The sequence below is a fragment of the Gadus macrocephalus genome, chromosome 4 (genome assembly GCF_031168955.1).
Source record: "Gadus macrocephalus chromosome 4, ASM3116895v1".
Lineage (NCBI taxonomy): Eukaryota > Metazoa > Chordata > Actinopteri > Gadiformes > Gadidae > Gadus > Gadus macrocephalus.
The window spans coordinates 23,855,285-23,871,135 of NC_082385.1; the positions used below are offsets into that span (position 1 = coordinate 23,855,285).

Sequence of the window (15,851 nt, forward strand, 5' to 3'; positions counted from 1 at the left end):
GTGGTTCGGTGGTAGAATTCTAGCCTGCCACGCGGGAGGACCGGGTTTGATTCCCGGCCAATGCAGTGCATAATTATTATGAATTCTTAAAACGCAACTTAAACACAGTGTGTGAATGGTCACATCTCATGGAACATCAAACTGAGCGGGCGAACCTAACTTAACAGATCGTCTGAAATAAATAGTTCTTGACGACAGTGATTTCACTTTTCGTAAGGTGACCTCAAAACTCCCTTCAGAAGTGGGACTCAAACCCACACTTCCAGACGAGACTGTGACCTGATCGCAGCACCTTAGACCGGCCATCCTGACACAAACTAAAAAGTGTCCCAGAGTGAATAGTGGGTGCAATTTCGTTAAACTTGTCAAGTTATCAATGGCCTCGTCTTGCCCACAGACACCTCATGCATCTCAAATAACGCCAGGTTGAATGTGTTCGGCACTGTGGGTAAAATTCCCTAACTCCCCGTCGGGGAATTGAACCCCGGTCTCCCGCGTGACAGGCGGGGATACTGACCACTATACTAACGAGGAACTCTGTGTATATACGTTCCTCAACACGTCCAAGAACTTTGAAGACTACAGGTGGAAACGTGAGTCTGACCAATTCATTTCTGGGGGCACATTTTCTTGAGCTAACAAGCGTTGGTGTTTCATTGGTAGAATTACCTGTCATGCATGAAGCCCTGGTCTGCAACATTGGAAAGTATCTGGGCTGCATTGTAGTGCACCTGCTGCTGAATCTCTGGCTGATTGCAGGCAAAGGTATAAGGCTGGGTCATTTGCGTGACCAAAACAAATTGAGTCTTTTCGTTCGGACTGAGTTAAACCAAGAATCTTCACATTCCTGGTTTCATGCATGGCCAATGGATACTGACCACTGTACTAACGAGGGGCTGTGGTGTTCTAGTATTTCTTATAGTGAGCAAGCACTATGAGTCCTGCAGGTGGAAATGTGTCTTGAGAGGATTTTGTGAGCCAAAGTGGGACTAAAAGCGAGCATTGGTGGTTCAGTGGTAGAATTCTCGCCTGCCACGCGGGAGGCCCGGGTTCGATTCCCGGCCAATGCAGTGCATAATTATTATGAATTCTTAAAACGCAACTTAAACACAGTGTGTGAATGGTCACATCTCATGGAACATCAAACTGAGCGGGCGAACCTAACTTAACAGATCGTCTGAAATAAATAGTTCTTGACGACAGTGATTTCACTTTTCGTAAGGTGACCTCAAAACTCCCTTCAGAAGTGGGACTCAAACCCACACTTCCAGACAAGACTGCGACCTGATCGCAGCACCTTAGACCGGCCATCCTGACACAAACTAAAAAGTGTCCCAGAGTGAATAGTGGGTGCAATTTCGTTAAACTTGTCAAGTTATCAATGGCCTCGTCTCCCGCGTGACAGGCGGGGATACTGACCACTATACTAACGAGGAACTCTGTGTATATACGTTCCTCAACACGTCCAAGAACTTTGAAGACTACAGGTGGAAACGTGAGTCTGACCAATTCATTTCTGGGGGCACATTTTCTTGAGCTAACAAGCGTTGGTGTTTCATTGGTAGAATTACCTGTCATGCATGAAGCCCTGGTCTGCAACATTGGAAAGTATCTGGGCTGCATTGTAGTGCACCTGCTGCTGAATCTCTGGCTGATTGCAGGCAAAGGTATAAGGCTGGGTCATTTGCGTGACCAAAACAAATTGGCTCTTTTCGTTCGGACTGAGTTAAACCAAGAATCTTCACATTCCTGGTTTCATGCATGGCCAATGGATACTGACCACTGTACTAATGAGGGGCTGTGGTGTTCAAGTATTTCTTAAAGTGAGCAAGCACTATGAGTCCTGCAGGTGGAAATGTGTCTCGAGAGGATTTTGTGAGCCAAAGTGGGACTAAAAGCGAGCATTGGTGGTTCAGTGGTAGAATTCTCGCCTGCCACGCGGGAGGCCCGGGTTCGATTCCCGGCCAATGCAGTGCATAATTATTATGAATTCATAAAACGCAACTTAAACACAGTGTGTGAATGGTCACATCTCATGGAACATCAAACTGAGCGGGCGAACCTAACTTAACAGATCGTCTGAAATAAATAGTTCTTGACGACAGTGATTTCACCTTTCGTAAGGTGACCTCAAAACTCCCTTCAGAAGTGGGACTCAAACCCACACTTCCAGACGAGACTGTGACCTGATCGCAGCACCTTAGACCGGCCATCCTGACACAAACTAAAAAGTGTCCCAGAGTGAATAGTGGATGCAATTTCGTTAAACTTGTCAAGTTATCAATGGACTCGTCTTGCCCACAGACACCTCATGCATCTCAAATAACGCCAGGTTGAATGTGTTCGGCACTGTGGGTAAAATTCCCTTACTCCCCGACTGCGAATTGAACCCCGGTCTCCCGCGTGACAGGCTGTGATACTGACCACTATTCTAACGAGGAACTCCGTGAATATACGTTCCTCAACACGTCCAAGAACTTTGAAGACTACAGGTGGAAACGTGAGTCTGACGAATTCATTTCTGGGGGCACAAATTCTTGAGCTAACAAGCGTTGGTGTTTCATTGGTAGAATTACCTGTCATGCATGAAGCCCTGGTCTGCAACATTGGAAAGTATCTGGGCTGCATTGTAGTACACCTGCTGCTGAATCTCTGGCTGATTGCAGGCAAAGGTATAAGGCTGGGTCATTTGCGTGACCAAAATAAATTGGCTCTTTTCGTTCGGACTGAGTTAAACCAAGAATCTTCACATTCCTGGTTTCATGCATGGCCAATGGATACTGACCACTGTACTAATGAGGGGCTGTGGTGTTCTAGTATTTCTTAAAGTGAGCAAGCACTATGAGTCCTGCAGGTGGAAATGTGTCTTGAGAGGATTTTGTGAGCCAAAGTGGGACTAAAAGCGAGCATTGGTGGTTCAATGGTAGAATTCTCGCCTGCCTCGCGCGAGGCCCGGGTTCGATTCCCGGCCAATGCAGTGCATAATTATTATGAATTCTTAAAACGCAACTTAAACACAGTGTGTGAATGGTCACATCTCATGGAACATCAAACTGAGCGGGCGAACCTAACTTAACAGATCGTCTGAAATAAATAGTTCTTGACGATAGTGATTTCACTTTTCGTAAGGTGACCTCAAAACTCCCTTCAGAAGTGGGACTCAAACCCACACTTCCAGACGAGACTGTGACCTGATCGCAGCACCTTAGACCGGCCATCCTGACACAAACTAAAAAGTGTCCCAGAGTGAATAGTGGGTGCAATTTCGTTAAACTTGTCAAGTTATCAATGGACTCGTCTTGCCCACAGACACCTCATGCATCTCAAATAACGCCAGGTTGAATGTGTTCGGCACTGTGGGTAAAATTCCCTTACTCCCCGACTGCGAATTGAACCCCGGTCTCCCGCGTGACAGGCTGTGATACTGACCACTATTCTAACGAGGAACTCCGTGAATATACGTTCCTCAACACGTCCAAGAACTTTGAAGACTACAGGTGGAAACGTGAGTCTGACGAATTCATTTCTGGGGGCACAAATTCTTGAGCTAACAAGCGTTGGTGTTTCATTGGTAGAATTACCTGTCATGCATGAAGCCCTGGTCTGCAACATTGGAAAGTATCTGGGCTGCATTGTAGTACACCTGCTGCTGAATCTCTGGCTGATTGCAGGCAAAGGTATAAGGCTGGGTCATTTGCGTGACCAAAATAAATTGGCTCTTTTCGTTCGGACTGAGTTAAACCAAGAATCTTCACATTCCTGGTTTCATGCATGGCCAAAGGATACTGACCACTGTACTAATGAGGGGCTGTGGTGTTCTAGTATTTCTTAAAGTGAGCAAGCACTATGAGTCCTGAAGGTGGAAATGTGTCTTGAGAGGATTTTGTGAGCCAAAGTGGGACTAAACGCGAGCATTGGTGGTTCAATGGTAGAATTCTCGCCTGCCTCGCGCGAGGCCCGGGTTCGATTCCCGGCCAATGCAGTGCATAATTATTATGAATTCTTAAAACGCAACTTAAACACAGTGTGTGAATGGTCACATCTCATGGAACATCAAACTGAGCGGGCGAACCTAACTTAACAGATCGTCTGAAATAAATAGTTCTTGACGACAGTGATTTCACTTTTCGTAAGGTGACCTCAAAACTCCCTTCAGAAGTGGGACTCAAACCCACACTTCCAGACGAGACTGCGACCTGATCGCAGCACCTTTGACCGGCCATCCTGACACAAACTAAAAAGTGTACCAGAGTGAACAGTGGGTTCAATTTCGTTAAACTTGTCAAGTTATCAATGGCCTCGTCTTGCCCACAGACACCTCAAATAACGCCAGGTTGAATGTGTTCGGCACTGTGGGTAAATATCCCTAACTCCCCATCGGGGAATTGAACCCCGGTCTCCCACGTGACAGGCGGGGATACTGACCACTATACTAACGAGGAACTTTGTGTATATACGTTCCTCAACACGTCCAAGAACTTTGAAGACTACAGGTGGAAACGTGAGTCTGACCAATTCATTTCTGGGGGCACATTTTCTTGAGCTAACAAGCGTTGGTGTTTCATTGGTAGAATTACCTGTCATGCATGAAGCCCTGGTCTGCAACATTGGAAAGTATCTGGGCTGCATTGTAGTGCACCTGCTGCTGAATCTCTGGCTGATTGCAGGCAAAGGTATAAGGCTGGGTCATTTGCGTGACCAAAATAAATTGGCTCTTTTCGTTCGGACTGAGTTAAACCAAGAATCTTCACATTCCTGGTTTCATGCATGGCCAATGGATACTGACCACTGTACTAATGAGGGGCTGTGGTGTTCTAGTATTTCTTAAAGTGAGCAAGCACTATGAGTCCTGCAGGTGGAAATGTGTCTTGAGAGGATTTTGTGAGCCAAAGTGGGACTAAAAGCGAGCATTGGTGGTTCAATGGTAGAATTCTCGCCTGCCTCGCGCGAGGCCCGGGTTCGATTCCCGGCCAATGCAGTGCATAATTATTATGAATTCTTAAAACGCAACTTAAACACAGTGTGTGAATGGTCACATCTCATGGAACATCAAACTGAGCGGGCGAACCTAACTTAACAGATCGTCTGAAATAAATAGTTCTTGACGACAGTGATTTCACTTTTCGTAAGGTGACCTCAAAACTCCCTTCAGAAGTGGGACTCAAACCCACACTTCCAGACGAGACTGTGACCTGATCGCAGCACCTTAGACCGGCCATCCTGACACAAACTAAAAAGTGTCCCAGAGTGAATAGTGGGTGCAATTTCGTTAAACTTGTCAAGTTATCAATGGCCTCGTCTTGCCCACAGACACCTCATGCATCTCAAATAACGCCAGGTTGAATGTGTTCGGCACTGTGGGTAAAATTCCCTTACTCCCCGTCGGGGAATTGAACCCCGGTCTCCCGCGTGACAGGCGGGGATACTGACCACTATACTAACGAGGAACTTTGTGTATATACGTTCCTCAACACGTCCAAGAACTTTGAAGACTACAGGTGGAAACGTGAGTCTGACCAATTCATTTCTGGGGGCACATTTTCTTGAGCTAACAAGCGTTGGTGTTTCATTGGTAGAATTACCTGTCATGCATGAAGCCCTGGTCTGCAACATTGGAAAGTATCTGGGCTGCATTGTAGTGCACCTGCTGCTGAATCTCTGGCTGATTGCAGGCAAAGGTATAAGGCTGGGTCATTTGCGTGACCAAAATAAATTGGCTCTTTTCGTTCGGACTGAGTTAAACCAAGAATCTTCACATTCCTGGTTTCATGCATGGCCAATGGATACTGACCACTGTACTAATGAGGGGCTGTGGTGTTCTAGTATTTCTTAAAGTGAGCAAGCACTATGAGTCCTGCAGGTGGAAATGTGTCTTGAGAGGATTTTGTGAGCCAAAGTGGGACTAAAAGCGAGCATTGGTGGTTCAATGGTAGAATTCTCGCCTGCCTCGCGCGAGGCCCGGGTTCGATTCCCGGCCAATGCAGTGCATAATTATTATGAATTCTTAAAACGCAACTTAAACACAGTGTGTGAATGGTCACATCTCATGGAACATCAAACTGAGCGGGCGAACCTAACTTAACAGATCGTCTGAAATAAATAGTTCTTGACGACAGTGATTTCACTTTTCGTAAGGTGACCTCAAAACTCCCTTCAGAAGTGGGACTCAAACCCACACTTCCAGACGAGACTGTGACCTGATCGCAGCACCTTAGACCGGCCATCCTGACACAAACTAAAAAGTGTGCCAGAGTGAATAGTGGGTGCAATTTCGTTAAACTTGTCAAGTTATCAATGGCCTCGTCTTGCCCACAGACACCTCATGCATCTCAAATAACGCCAGGTTGAATGTGTTCGGCACTGTGGGTAAAATTCCCTTACTCCCCGTCGGGGAATTGAACCCCGGTCTCCCGCGTGACAGGCGGGGATACTGACCACTATACTAACGAGGAACTCTGTAAATAGACGTTCCTCAACACGTCCAAGAACTATGAAGACTACAGGTGGAAACGTGAGTCTGACCAATTCATTTCTGGGGGCACAACTTCTTGAGCTAACAAGCGTTGGTGTTTCATTGGTAGAATTACCTGTCATGCATGAAGCCCTGGTCTGCAACATTGGAAAGTATCTGGGCTGCATTGTAGTGCACCTGCTGCTGAATCTCTGGCTGATTGCAGGCAAAGGTATAAGGCTGGGTCATTTGCGTGACCAAAACAAATTGGCTCTTTTCGTTCGGACTGAGTTAAACCAAGAATCTTCACATTCCTGGTTTCATGCATGGCCAATGGATACTGACCACTGTACTAATGAGGGGCTGCGGTGTTCTAGTATTTCTTAAAGTGAGCAAGCACTATGAGTCCTGCAGGTGGAAATGTGTCTCGAGAAGATTTTGTGAGCCAAAGTGACACTAATAGCGAGCTTTGGTGGTTCGGTGGTAGAATTCTTGCCTGCCACGCGGGAGGACCGGGTTTGATTCCCGGCCAATGCAGTGCATAATTATTATGAATTCTTAAAACGCAACTTAAACACAGTGTGTGAATGGTCACATCTCATGGAACATCAAACTGAGCGGGCGAACCTAACTTAACAGATCGTCTGAAATAAATAGTTCTTGACGACAGTGATTTCACTTTTCGTAAGGTGACCTCAAAACTCCCTTCAGAAGTGGGACTCAAACCCACACTTCCAGACGAGACTGTGACCTGATCGCAGCACCTTAGACCGGCCATCCTGACACAAACTAAAAAGTGTCCCAGAGTGAATAGTGGGTGCAATTTCGTTAAACTTGTCAAGTTATCAATGGCCTCGTCTTGCCCACAGACACCTCATGCATCTCAAATAACGCCAGGTTGAATGTGTTCGGCACTGTGGGTAAAATTCCCTAACTCCCCGTCGGGGAATTGAACCCCGGTCTCCCGCGTGACAGGCGGGGATACTGACCACTATACTAACGAGGAACTCTGTGTATATACGTTCCTCAACACGTCCAAGAACTTTGAAGACTACAGGTGGAAACGTGAGTCTGACCAATTCATTTCTGGGGGCACATTTTCTTGAGCTAACAAGCGTTGGTGTTTCATTGGTAGAATTACCTGTCATGCATGAAGCCCTGGTCTGCAACATTGGAAAGTATCTGGGCTGCATTGTAGTGCACCTGCTGCTGAATCTCTGGCTGATTGCAGGCAAAGGTATAAGGCTGGGTCATTTGCGTGACCAAAACAAATTGGCTCTTTTCGTTCGGACTGAGTTAAACCAAGAATCTTCACATTCCTGGTTTCATGCATGGCCAATGGATACTGACCACTGTACTAACGAGGGGCTGTGGTGTTCTAGTATTTCTTATAGTGAGCAAGCACTATGAGTCCTGCAGGTGGAAATGTGTCTTGAGAGGATTTTGTGAGCCAAAGTGGGACTAAAAGCGAGCATTGGTGGTTCAGTGGTAGAATTCTCGCCTGCCACGCGGGAGGCCCGGGTTCGATTCCCGGCCAATGCAGTGCATAATTATTATGAATTCTTAAAACGCAACTTAAACACAGTGTGTGATTGGTCACATCTCATGGAACATCAAACTGAGCGGGCGAACCTAACTTAACAGATCGTCTGAAATAAATAGTTCTTGACGACAGTGATTTCACTTTTCGTAAGGTGACCTCAAAACTCCCTTCAGAAGTGGGACTCAAACCCACACTTCCAGACGAGACTGTGACCTGATCGCAGCACCTTAGACCGGCCATCCTGACACAAACTAAAAAGTGTCCCAGAGTGAATAGTGGGTGCAATTTCGTTAAACTTGTCAAGTTATCAATGGCCTCGTCTTGCCCACAGACACCTCATGCATCTCAAATAACGCCAGGTTGAATGTGTTCGGCACTGTGGGTAAAATTCCCTTACTCCCCGTCGGAGAATTGAACCCCGGTCTCCCGCGTGACAGGCGGGGATACTGACCACTATACTAACGAGGAACTCTGTGAATATACGTTCCTCAACACGTCCAAGAACTATGAAGACTACAGGTGGAAACGTGAGTCTGACCAATTCATTTCTGGGGGCACAACTTCTTGAGCTAACAAGCGTTGGTGTTTCATTGGTAGAATTACCTGTCATGCATGAAGCCCTGGTCTGCAACATTGGAAAGTATCTGGGCTGCATTGTAGTGCACCTGCTGCTGAATCTCTGGCTGATTGCAGGCAAAGGTATAAGGCTGGGTCATTTGCGTGACCAAAATAAATTGGCTCTTTTCGTTCGGACTGAGTTAAACCAAGAATCTTCACATTCCTGGTTTCATGCATGGCCAATGGATACTGACCACTGTACTAATGAGGGGCTGTGGTGTTCTAGTATTTCTTAAAGTGAGCAAGCACTATGAGTCCTGCAGGTGGAAATGTGTCTTGAGAGGATTTTGTGAGCCAAAGTGGGACTAAAAGCGAGCATTGGTGGTTCAATGGTAGAATTCTCGCCTGCCTCGCGCGAGGCCCGGGTTCGATTCCCGGCCAATGCAGTGCATAATTATTATGAATTCTTAAAACGCAACTTAAACACAGTGTGTGAATGGTCACATCTCATGGAACATCAAACTGAGCGGGCGAACCTAACTTAACAGATCGTCTGAAATAAATAGTTCTTGACGACAGTGATTTCACTTTTCGTAAGGTGACCTCAAAACTCCCTTCAGAAGTGGGACTCAAACCCACACTTCCAGACAAGACTGCGACCTGATCGCAGCACCTTAGACCGGCCATCCTGACACAAACTAAAAAGTGTCCCAGAGTGAATAGTGGGTGCAATTTCGTTAAACTTGTCAAGTTATCAATGGCCTCGTCTTGCCCACAGACACCTCAAATAACGCCAGGTTGAATGTGTTCTGCACTGTGGGTAAAATTCCCTTACTCCCCGTCGGGGAATTGAACCCCGGTCTCCCGCGTGACAGGCGGGGATACTGACCACTATACTAACGAGGAACTCTGTGGATATACGTTCCTCAACACATCCAAGAACTTTGACGCCTACAAGTGGAAACGTGAGTCTGACCTATTCATTTCTGGGGGCACAACTTCTTGAGCTAACAAGCGTTGGTGTTTCATTGGTAGAATTACCTGTCATGCATGAAGCCCTGGTCTGCAACATTGGAAAGTATCTGGGCTGCATTGTAGTGCACCTGCTGCTGAATCTCTGGCTGATTGCAGGCAAAGGTATTAGGCTGGGTCATTTGCGTGACCAAAACAAATTGGCTCTTTTCGTTCGGACTGAGTTAAACCAAGAATCTTCACATTCCTGGTTTCATGCATGGCCAATGGATACTGACCACTGTACTAATGAGGGGCTGTGGTGTTCTAGTATTTCTTAAAGTGAGCAAGCACTATGAGTCCTGCAGGTGGAAATGTGTCTTGAGAGGATTTTGTGAGCCAAAGTGGGACTAAAAGGGAGCATTGGTGGTTCAGTGGTAGAATTCTCGCCTGCCACGCGGGAGGCCCGGGTTCGATTCCCGGCCAATGCAGTGCATAATTATTATGAATTCTTAAAACGCAACTTAAACACAATGTGTGAATTGTCACATCTCATGGAACATCAAACTGAGCGGGCGAACCTAACTTAACAGATCGTCTGAAATAAATAGTTCTTGACGACAGTGATTTCACTTTTCGTAAGGTGACCTCAAAACTCCCTTCAGAAGTGGGACTCAAACCCACACTTCCAGACGAGACTGTGACCTGATCGCAGCACCTTAGACCGGCCATCCTGACACAAACTAAAAAGTGTCCCAGAGTGAATAGTGGGTGCAATTTCGTTAAACTTGTCAAGTTATCAATGGCCTCGTCTTGCCCACAGACACCTCATGCATCTCAAATAACGCCAGGTTGAATGTGTTCGGCACTGTGGGTAAAAATCCCTAACTCCCCGTCGGGGAATTGAACCCCGGTCTCCCGCGTGACAGGCGGGGATACTGACCACTATACTAACGAGGAGCTCTGTAAATTCCAATTCCTCAACACGTCCAAGAACTTTGACGTCTACAAGTGGAAACGTGAGTCTGACCTATTCATTTCTGGGGGCACAACTTCTTGAGCTAACAAGCGTTGGTGTTTCATTGGTAGAATTACCTGTCATGCATGAAGCCCTGGTCTGCAACATTGGAAAGTATCTGGGCTGCATTGTAGTGCACCTGCTGCTGAATCTCTGGCTGATTGCAGGCAAAGGTATAAGGCTGGGTCATTTGCGTGACCAAAACAAATTGGCTCTTTTCGTTCGGACTGAGTTAAACCAAGAATCTTCACATTCCTGGTTTCATGCATGGCCAAAGGATACTGACCACTGTACTAATGAGGGGCTGTGGTGTTCTAGTATTTCTTAAAGTGAGCAAGCACTATGAGTCCTGCAGGTGGAAATGTGTCTTGAGAGGATTTTGTGAGCCAAAGTGGGACTAAAAGCGAGCATTGGTGGTTCAATGGTAGAATTCTCGCCTGCCTCGCGCGAGGCCCGGGTTCGATTCCCGGCCAATGCAGTGCATAATTATTATGAATTCTTAAAACGCAACTTAAACACAGTGTGTGAATGGTCACATCTCATGGAACATCAAACTGAGCGGGCGAACCTAACTTAACAGATCGTCTGAAATAAATAGTTCTTGACGACAGTGATTTCACTTTTCGTAAGGTGACCTCAAAACTCCCTTCAGAAGTGGGACTCAAACCCACACTTCCAGACGAGACTGCGACCTGATCGCAGCACCTTAGACCGGCCATCCTGACACAAACTAAAAAGTGTACCAGAGTGAACAGTGGGTTCAATTTCGTTAAACTTGTCAAGTTATCAATGACCTCGTCTTGCCCACAGACACCTCAAATAACACCAGGTTGAATGTGTTCGGCACTGTGGGTAAATATCCCTAACTCCCCATCGGGGAATTGAACCCCGGTCTCCCGCGTGACAGGCGGGGATACTGACCACTATACTAACGAGGAACTCTGTGGATATACGTTCCTCAACACGTCCAAGAACTTTGAAGACTACAGGTGGAAACGTGAGTCTGACCTATTCATTTCTGGGGGCACAACTTCTTGAGCTAACAAGCGTTGGTGTTTCATTGGTAGAATTACCTGTCATGCATGAAGCCCTGGTCTGCAACATTGGAAAGTATCTGGGCTGCATTGTAGTGCACCTGCTGCTGAATCTCTGGCTGATTGCAGGCAAAGGTAGAAGGCTGGGTCATTTGCGTGACCAAAACAAATTGGCTCTTTTCGTTCGGACTGAGTTAAACCAAGAATCTTCACATTCCTGGTTTCATGCATGGCCAATGGATACTGACCACTGTACTAATGAGGGGCTGTGGTGTTCTAGTATTTCTTAAAGTGAGCAAGCACTATGAGTCCTGCAGGTGGAAATGTGTCTTGAGAGGATTTTGTGAGCCAAAGTGGGACTAAAAGGGAGCATTGGTGGTTCAGTGGTAGAATTCTCGCCTGCCACGCGGGTGGCCCGGGTTCGATTCCCGGCCAATGCAGTGCATAATTATTATGAATTCTTAAAACGCAACTTAAACACAATGTGTGAATTGTCACATCTCATGGAACATCAAACTGAGCGGGCGAACCTAACTTAACAGATCGTCTGAAATAAATAGTTCTTGACGACAGTGATTTCACTTTTCGTAAGGTGACCTCAAAACTCCCTTCAGAAGTGGGACTCAAACCCACACTTCCAGACGAGACTGTGACCTGATCGCAGCACCTTAGACCGGCCATCCTGACACAAACTAAAAAGTGTCCCAGAGTGAATAGTGGGTGCAATTTCGTTAAACTTGTCAAGTTATCAATGGCCTCGTCTTGCCCACAGACACCTCATGCATCTCAAATAACGCCAGGTTGAATGTGTTCGGCACTGTGGGTAAAAATCCCTAACTCCCCGTCGGGGAATTGAACCTCGGTCTCCCGCGTGACAGGCGGGGATACTGACCACTATACTAACGAGGAGCTCTGTAAATTCCAATTCCTCAACACGTCCAAGAACTTTGACGTCTACAAGTGGAAACGTGAGTCTGACCTATTCATTTCTGGGGGCACAACTTCTTGAGCTAACAAGCGTTGGTGTTTCATTGGTAGAATTACCTGTCATGCATGAAGCCCTGGTCTGCAACATTGGAAAGTATCTGGGCTGCATTGTAGTGCACCTGCTGCTGAATCTCTGGCTGATTGCAGGCAAAGGTATAAGGCTGGGTCATTTGCGTGACCAAAATAAATTGGCTCTTTTCGTTCGGACTGAGTTAAACCAAGAATCTTCACATTCCTGGTTTCATGCATGGCCAATGGATACTGACCACTGTACTAATGAGGGGCTGTGGTGTTCTAGTATTTCTTAAAGTGAGCAAGCACTATGAGTCCTGCAGGTGGAAATGTGTCTTGAGAGGATTTTGTGAGCCAAAGTGGGACTAAAAGCGAGCATTGGTGGTTCAATGGTAGAATTCTCGCCTGCCTCGCGCGAGGCCCGGGTTTGATTCCCGGCCAATGCAGTGCATAATTATTATGAATTCTTAAAACGCAACTTAAACACAGTGTGTGAATGGTCACATCTCATGGAACATCAAACTGAGCGGGCAAACCTAACTTAACAGATCGTCTGAAATAAATAGTTCTTGACGACAGTGATTTCACTTTTCGTAAGGTGACCTCAAAACTCCCTTCAGAAGTGGGACTCAAACCCACACTTCCAGACGAGACTGCGACCTGATCGCAGCACCTTAGACCGGCCATCCTGTCACAAACTAAAAAGTGTCCCAGAGTGAATAGTGGGTTCAATTTCGTTAAACTTGTCAAGTTATCAATGGCCTCGTCTTGCCCACAGACACCTCATGCATCTCAAATAACGCCAGGTTGAATGTGTTCGGCACTGTGGGTAAAAATCCCTAACTCCCCGTCGGGGAATTGAACCCCGGTCTCCCGCATGACAGGCGGGGATACTGACCACTAAACTAACGAGGAGCTCTGTAAATTCCAATTCCTCAACACGTCCAAGAACTTTGACGTCTACAGGTGGAAACGTGAGTCTGACCTATTCATTTCTGGGGGCACAACTTCTTGAGCTAACAAGCGTTGGTGTTTCATTGGTAGAATTACCTGTCATGCATGAAGCCCTGGTCTGCAACATTGGAAAGTATCTGGGCTGCATTGTAGTGCACCTGCTGCTGAATCTCTGGCTGATTGCAGGCAAAGGTATAAGGCTGGGTCATTTGCGTGACCAAAACAAATTGGCTCTTTTCGTTCGGACTGAGTTAAACCAAGAATCTTCACATTCCTGGTTTCATGCATGGCCAAAGGATACTGACCACTGTACTAATGAGGGGCTGTGGTGTTCTAGTATTTCTTAAAGTGAGCAAGCACTATGAGTCCTGCAGGTGGAAATGTGTCTTGAGAGGATTTTGTGAGCCAAAGTGGGACTAAAAGCGAGCATTGGTGGTTCAATGGTAGAATTCTCGCCTGCCTCGCGCGAGGCCCGGGTTCGATTCCCGGCCAATGCAGTGCATAATTATTATGAATTCTTAAAACGCAACTTAAACACAGTGTGTGAATGGTCACATCTCATGGAACATCAAACTGAGCGGGCGAACCTAACTTAACAGATCGTCTGAAATAAATAGTTCTTGACGACAGTGATTTCACTTTTCGTAAGGTGACCTCAAAACTCCCTTCAGAAGTGGGACTCAAACCCACACTTCCAGACGAGACTGCGACCTGATCGCAGCACCTTAGACCGGCCATCCTGACACAAACTAAAAAGTGTACCAGAGTGAACAGTGGGTTCAATTTCGTTAAACTTGTCAAGTTATCAATGACCTCGTCTTGCCCACAGACACCTCAAATAACGCCAGGTTGAATGTGTTCGGCACTGTGGGTAAATATCCCTAACTCCCCATCGGGGAATTGAACCCCGGTCTCCCGCGTGACAGGCGGGGATACTGACCACTATACTAACGAGGAACTCTGTGAATTTACGTTCCTCAACACGTCCAAGAACTTTGAAGACTACAGGTGGAAACGTGAGTCTGACCTATTCATTTCTGGGGGCACAACTTCTTGAGCTAACAAGCGTTGGTGTTTCATTGGTAGAATTACCTGTCATGCATGAAGCCCTGGTCTGCAACATTGGAAAGTATCTGGGCTGCATTGTAGTGCACCTGCTGCTGAATCTCTGGCTGATTGCAGGCAAAGGTAGAAGGCTGGGTCATTTGCGTGACCAAAACAAATTGGCTCTTTTCGTTCGGACTGAGTTAAACCAAGAATCTTCACATTCCTGGTTTCATGCATGGCCAATGGATACTGACCACTGTACTAATGAGGGGCTGTGGTGTTCTAGTATTTCTTAAAGTGAGCAAGCACTATGAGTCCTGCAGGTGGAAATGTGTCTTGAGAGGATTTTGTGAGCCAAAGTGGGACTAAAAGGGAGCATTGGTGGTTCAGTGGTAGAATTCTCGCCTGCCACGCGGGTGGCCCGGGTTCGATTCCCGGCCAATGCAGTGCATAATTATTATGAATTCTTAAAACGCAACTTAAACACAATGTGTGAATTGTCACATCTCATGGAACATCAAACTGAGCGGGCGAACCTAACTTAACAGATCGTCTGAAATAAATAGTTCTTGACGACAGTGATTTCACTTTTCGTAAGGTGACCTCAAAACTCCCTTCAGAAGTGGGACTCAAACCCACACTTCCAGACGAGACTGTGACCTGATCGCAGCACCTTAGACCGGCCATCCTGACACAAACTAAAAAGTGTCCCAGAGTGAATAGTGGGTGCAATTTCGTTAAACTTGTCAAGTTATCAATGGCCTCGTCTTGCCCACAGACACCTCATGCATCTCAAATAACGCCAGGTTGAATGTGTTCGGCACTGTGGGTAAAAATCCCTAACTCCCCGTCGGGGAATTGAACCTCGGTCTCCCGCGTGACAGGCGGGGATACTGACCACTATACTAACGAGGAGCTCTGTAAATTCTAATTCCTCAACACGTCCAAGAACTTTGACGTCTACAAGTGGAAACGTGAGTCTGACCTATTCATTTCTGGGGGCACAACTTCTTGAGCTAACAAGCGTTGGTGTTTCATTGGTAGAATTACCTGTCATGCATGAAGCCCTGGTCTGCAACATTGGAAAGTATCTGGGCTGCATTGTAGTGCACCTGCTGCTGAATCTCTGGCTGATTGCAGGCAAAGGTAGAAGGCTGGGTCATTTGCGTGACCAAAACAAATTGGCTCTTTTCGTTCGGACTGAGTTAAACCAAGAATCTTCACATTCCTGGTTTCATGCATGGCCAATGGATACTGACCACTGTACTAATGAGGGGCTGTGGTGTTCTAGTATTT

At 46.5% G+C, this 15,851-nt stretch overlaps 10 non-coding genes across 10 annotated transcripts; 4 read left to right on the forward strand and 6 right to left on the reverse strand.

The window, feature by feature from the left end:
- Positions 1–462: 462 nt before the first annotated feature.
- trnad-guc (transfer RNA aspartic acid (anticodon GUC)) lies at positions 463–534 on the reverse strand. Its single transcript has one exon. It is a non-coding gene; the product is annotated as a tRNA-Asp (tRNA).
- A 465-nt stretch (positions 535–999) lies between these two features.
- Positions 1,000–1,070, forward strand: trnag-gcc (transfer RNA glycine (anticodon GCC)). The gene has a single exon. It is a non-coding gene; the product is annotated as a tRNA-Gly (tRNA).
- An 831-nt stretch (positions 1,071–1,901) lies between these two features.
- trnag-gcc (transfer RNA glycine (anticodon GCC)) lies at positions 1,902–1,972 on the forward strand. The gene has a single exon. It is a non-coding gene; the product is annotated as a tRNA-Gly (tRNA).
- Positions 1,973–5,375: 3,403 nt separating this feature from the next.
- Positions 5,376–5,447, reverse strand: trnad-guc (transfer RNA aspartic acid (anticodon GUC)). Its single transcript has one exon. It is a non-coding gene; the product is annotated as a tRNA-Asp (tRNA).
- Positions 5,448–6,380: 933 nt separating this feature from the next.
- Positions 6,381–6,452, reverse strand: trnad-guc (transfer RNA aspartic acid (anticodon GUC)). Its single transcript has one exon. It is a non-coding gene; the product is annotated as a tRNA-Asp (tRNA).
- A 933-nt stretch (positions 6,453–7,385) lies between these two features.
- Positions 7,386–7,457, reverse strand: trnad-guc (transfer RNA aspartic acid (anticodon GUC)). The gene has a single exon. It is a non-coding gene; the product is annotated as a tRNA-Asp (tRNA).
- Positions 7,458–7,922: 465 nt separating this feature from the next.
- On the forward strand, positions 7,923–7,993 carry trnag-gcc (transfer RNA glycine (anticodon GCC)). Its single transcript has one exon. It is a non-coding gene; the product is annotated as a tRNA-Gly (tRNA).
- A 1,393-nt stretch (positions 7,994–9,386) lies between these two features.
- trnad-guc (transfer RNA aspartic acid (anticodon GUC)) lies at positions 9,387–9,458 on the reverse strand. Its single transcript has one exon. It is a non-coding gene; the product is annotated as a tRNA-Asp (tRNA).
- A 465-nt stretch (positions 9,459–9,923) lies between these two features.
- trnag-gcc (transfer RNA glycine (anticodon GCC)) lies at positions 9,924–9,994 on the forward strand. The gene has a single exon. It is a non-coding gene; the product is annotated as a tRNA-Gly (tRNA).
- Positions 9,995–10,391: 397 nt separating this feature from the next.
- Positions 10,392–10,463, reverse strand: trnad-guc (transfer RNA aspartic acid (anticodon GUC)). The gene has a single exon. It is a non-coding gene; the product is annotated as a tRNA-Asp (tRNA).
- Positions 10,464–15,851: the final 5,388 nt, after the last annotated feature.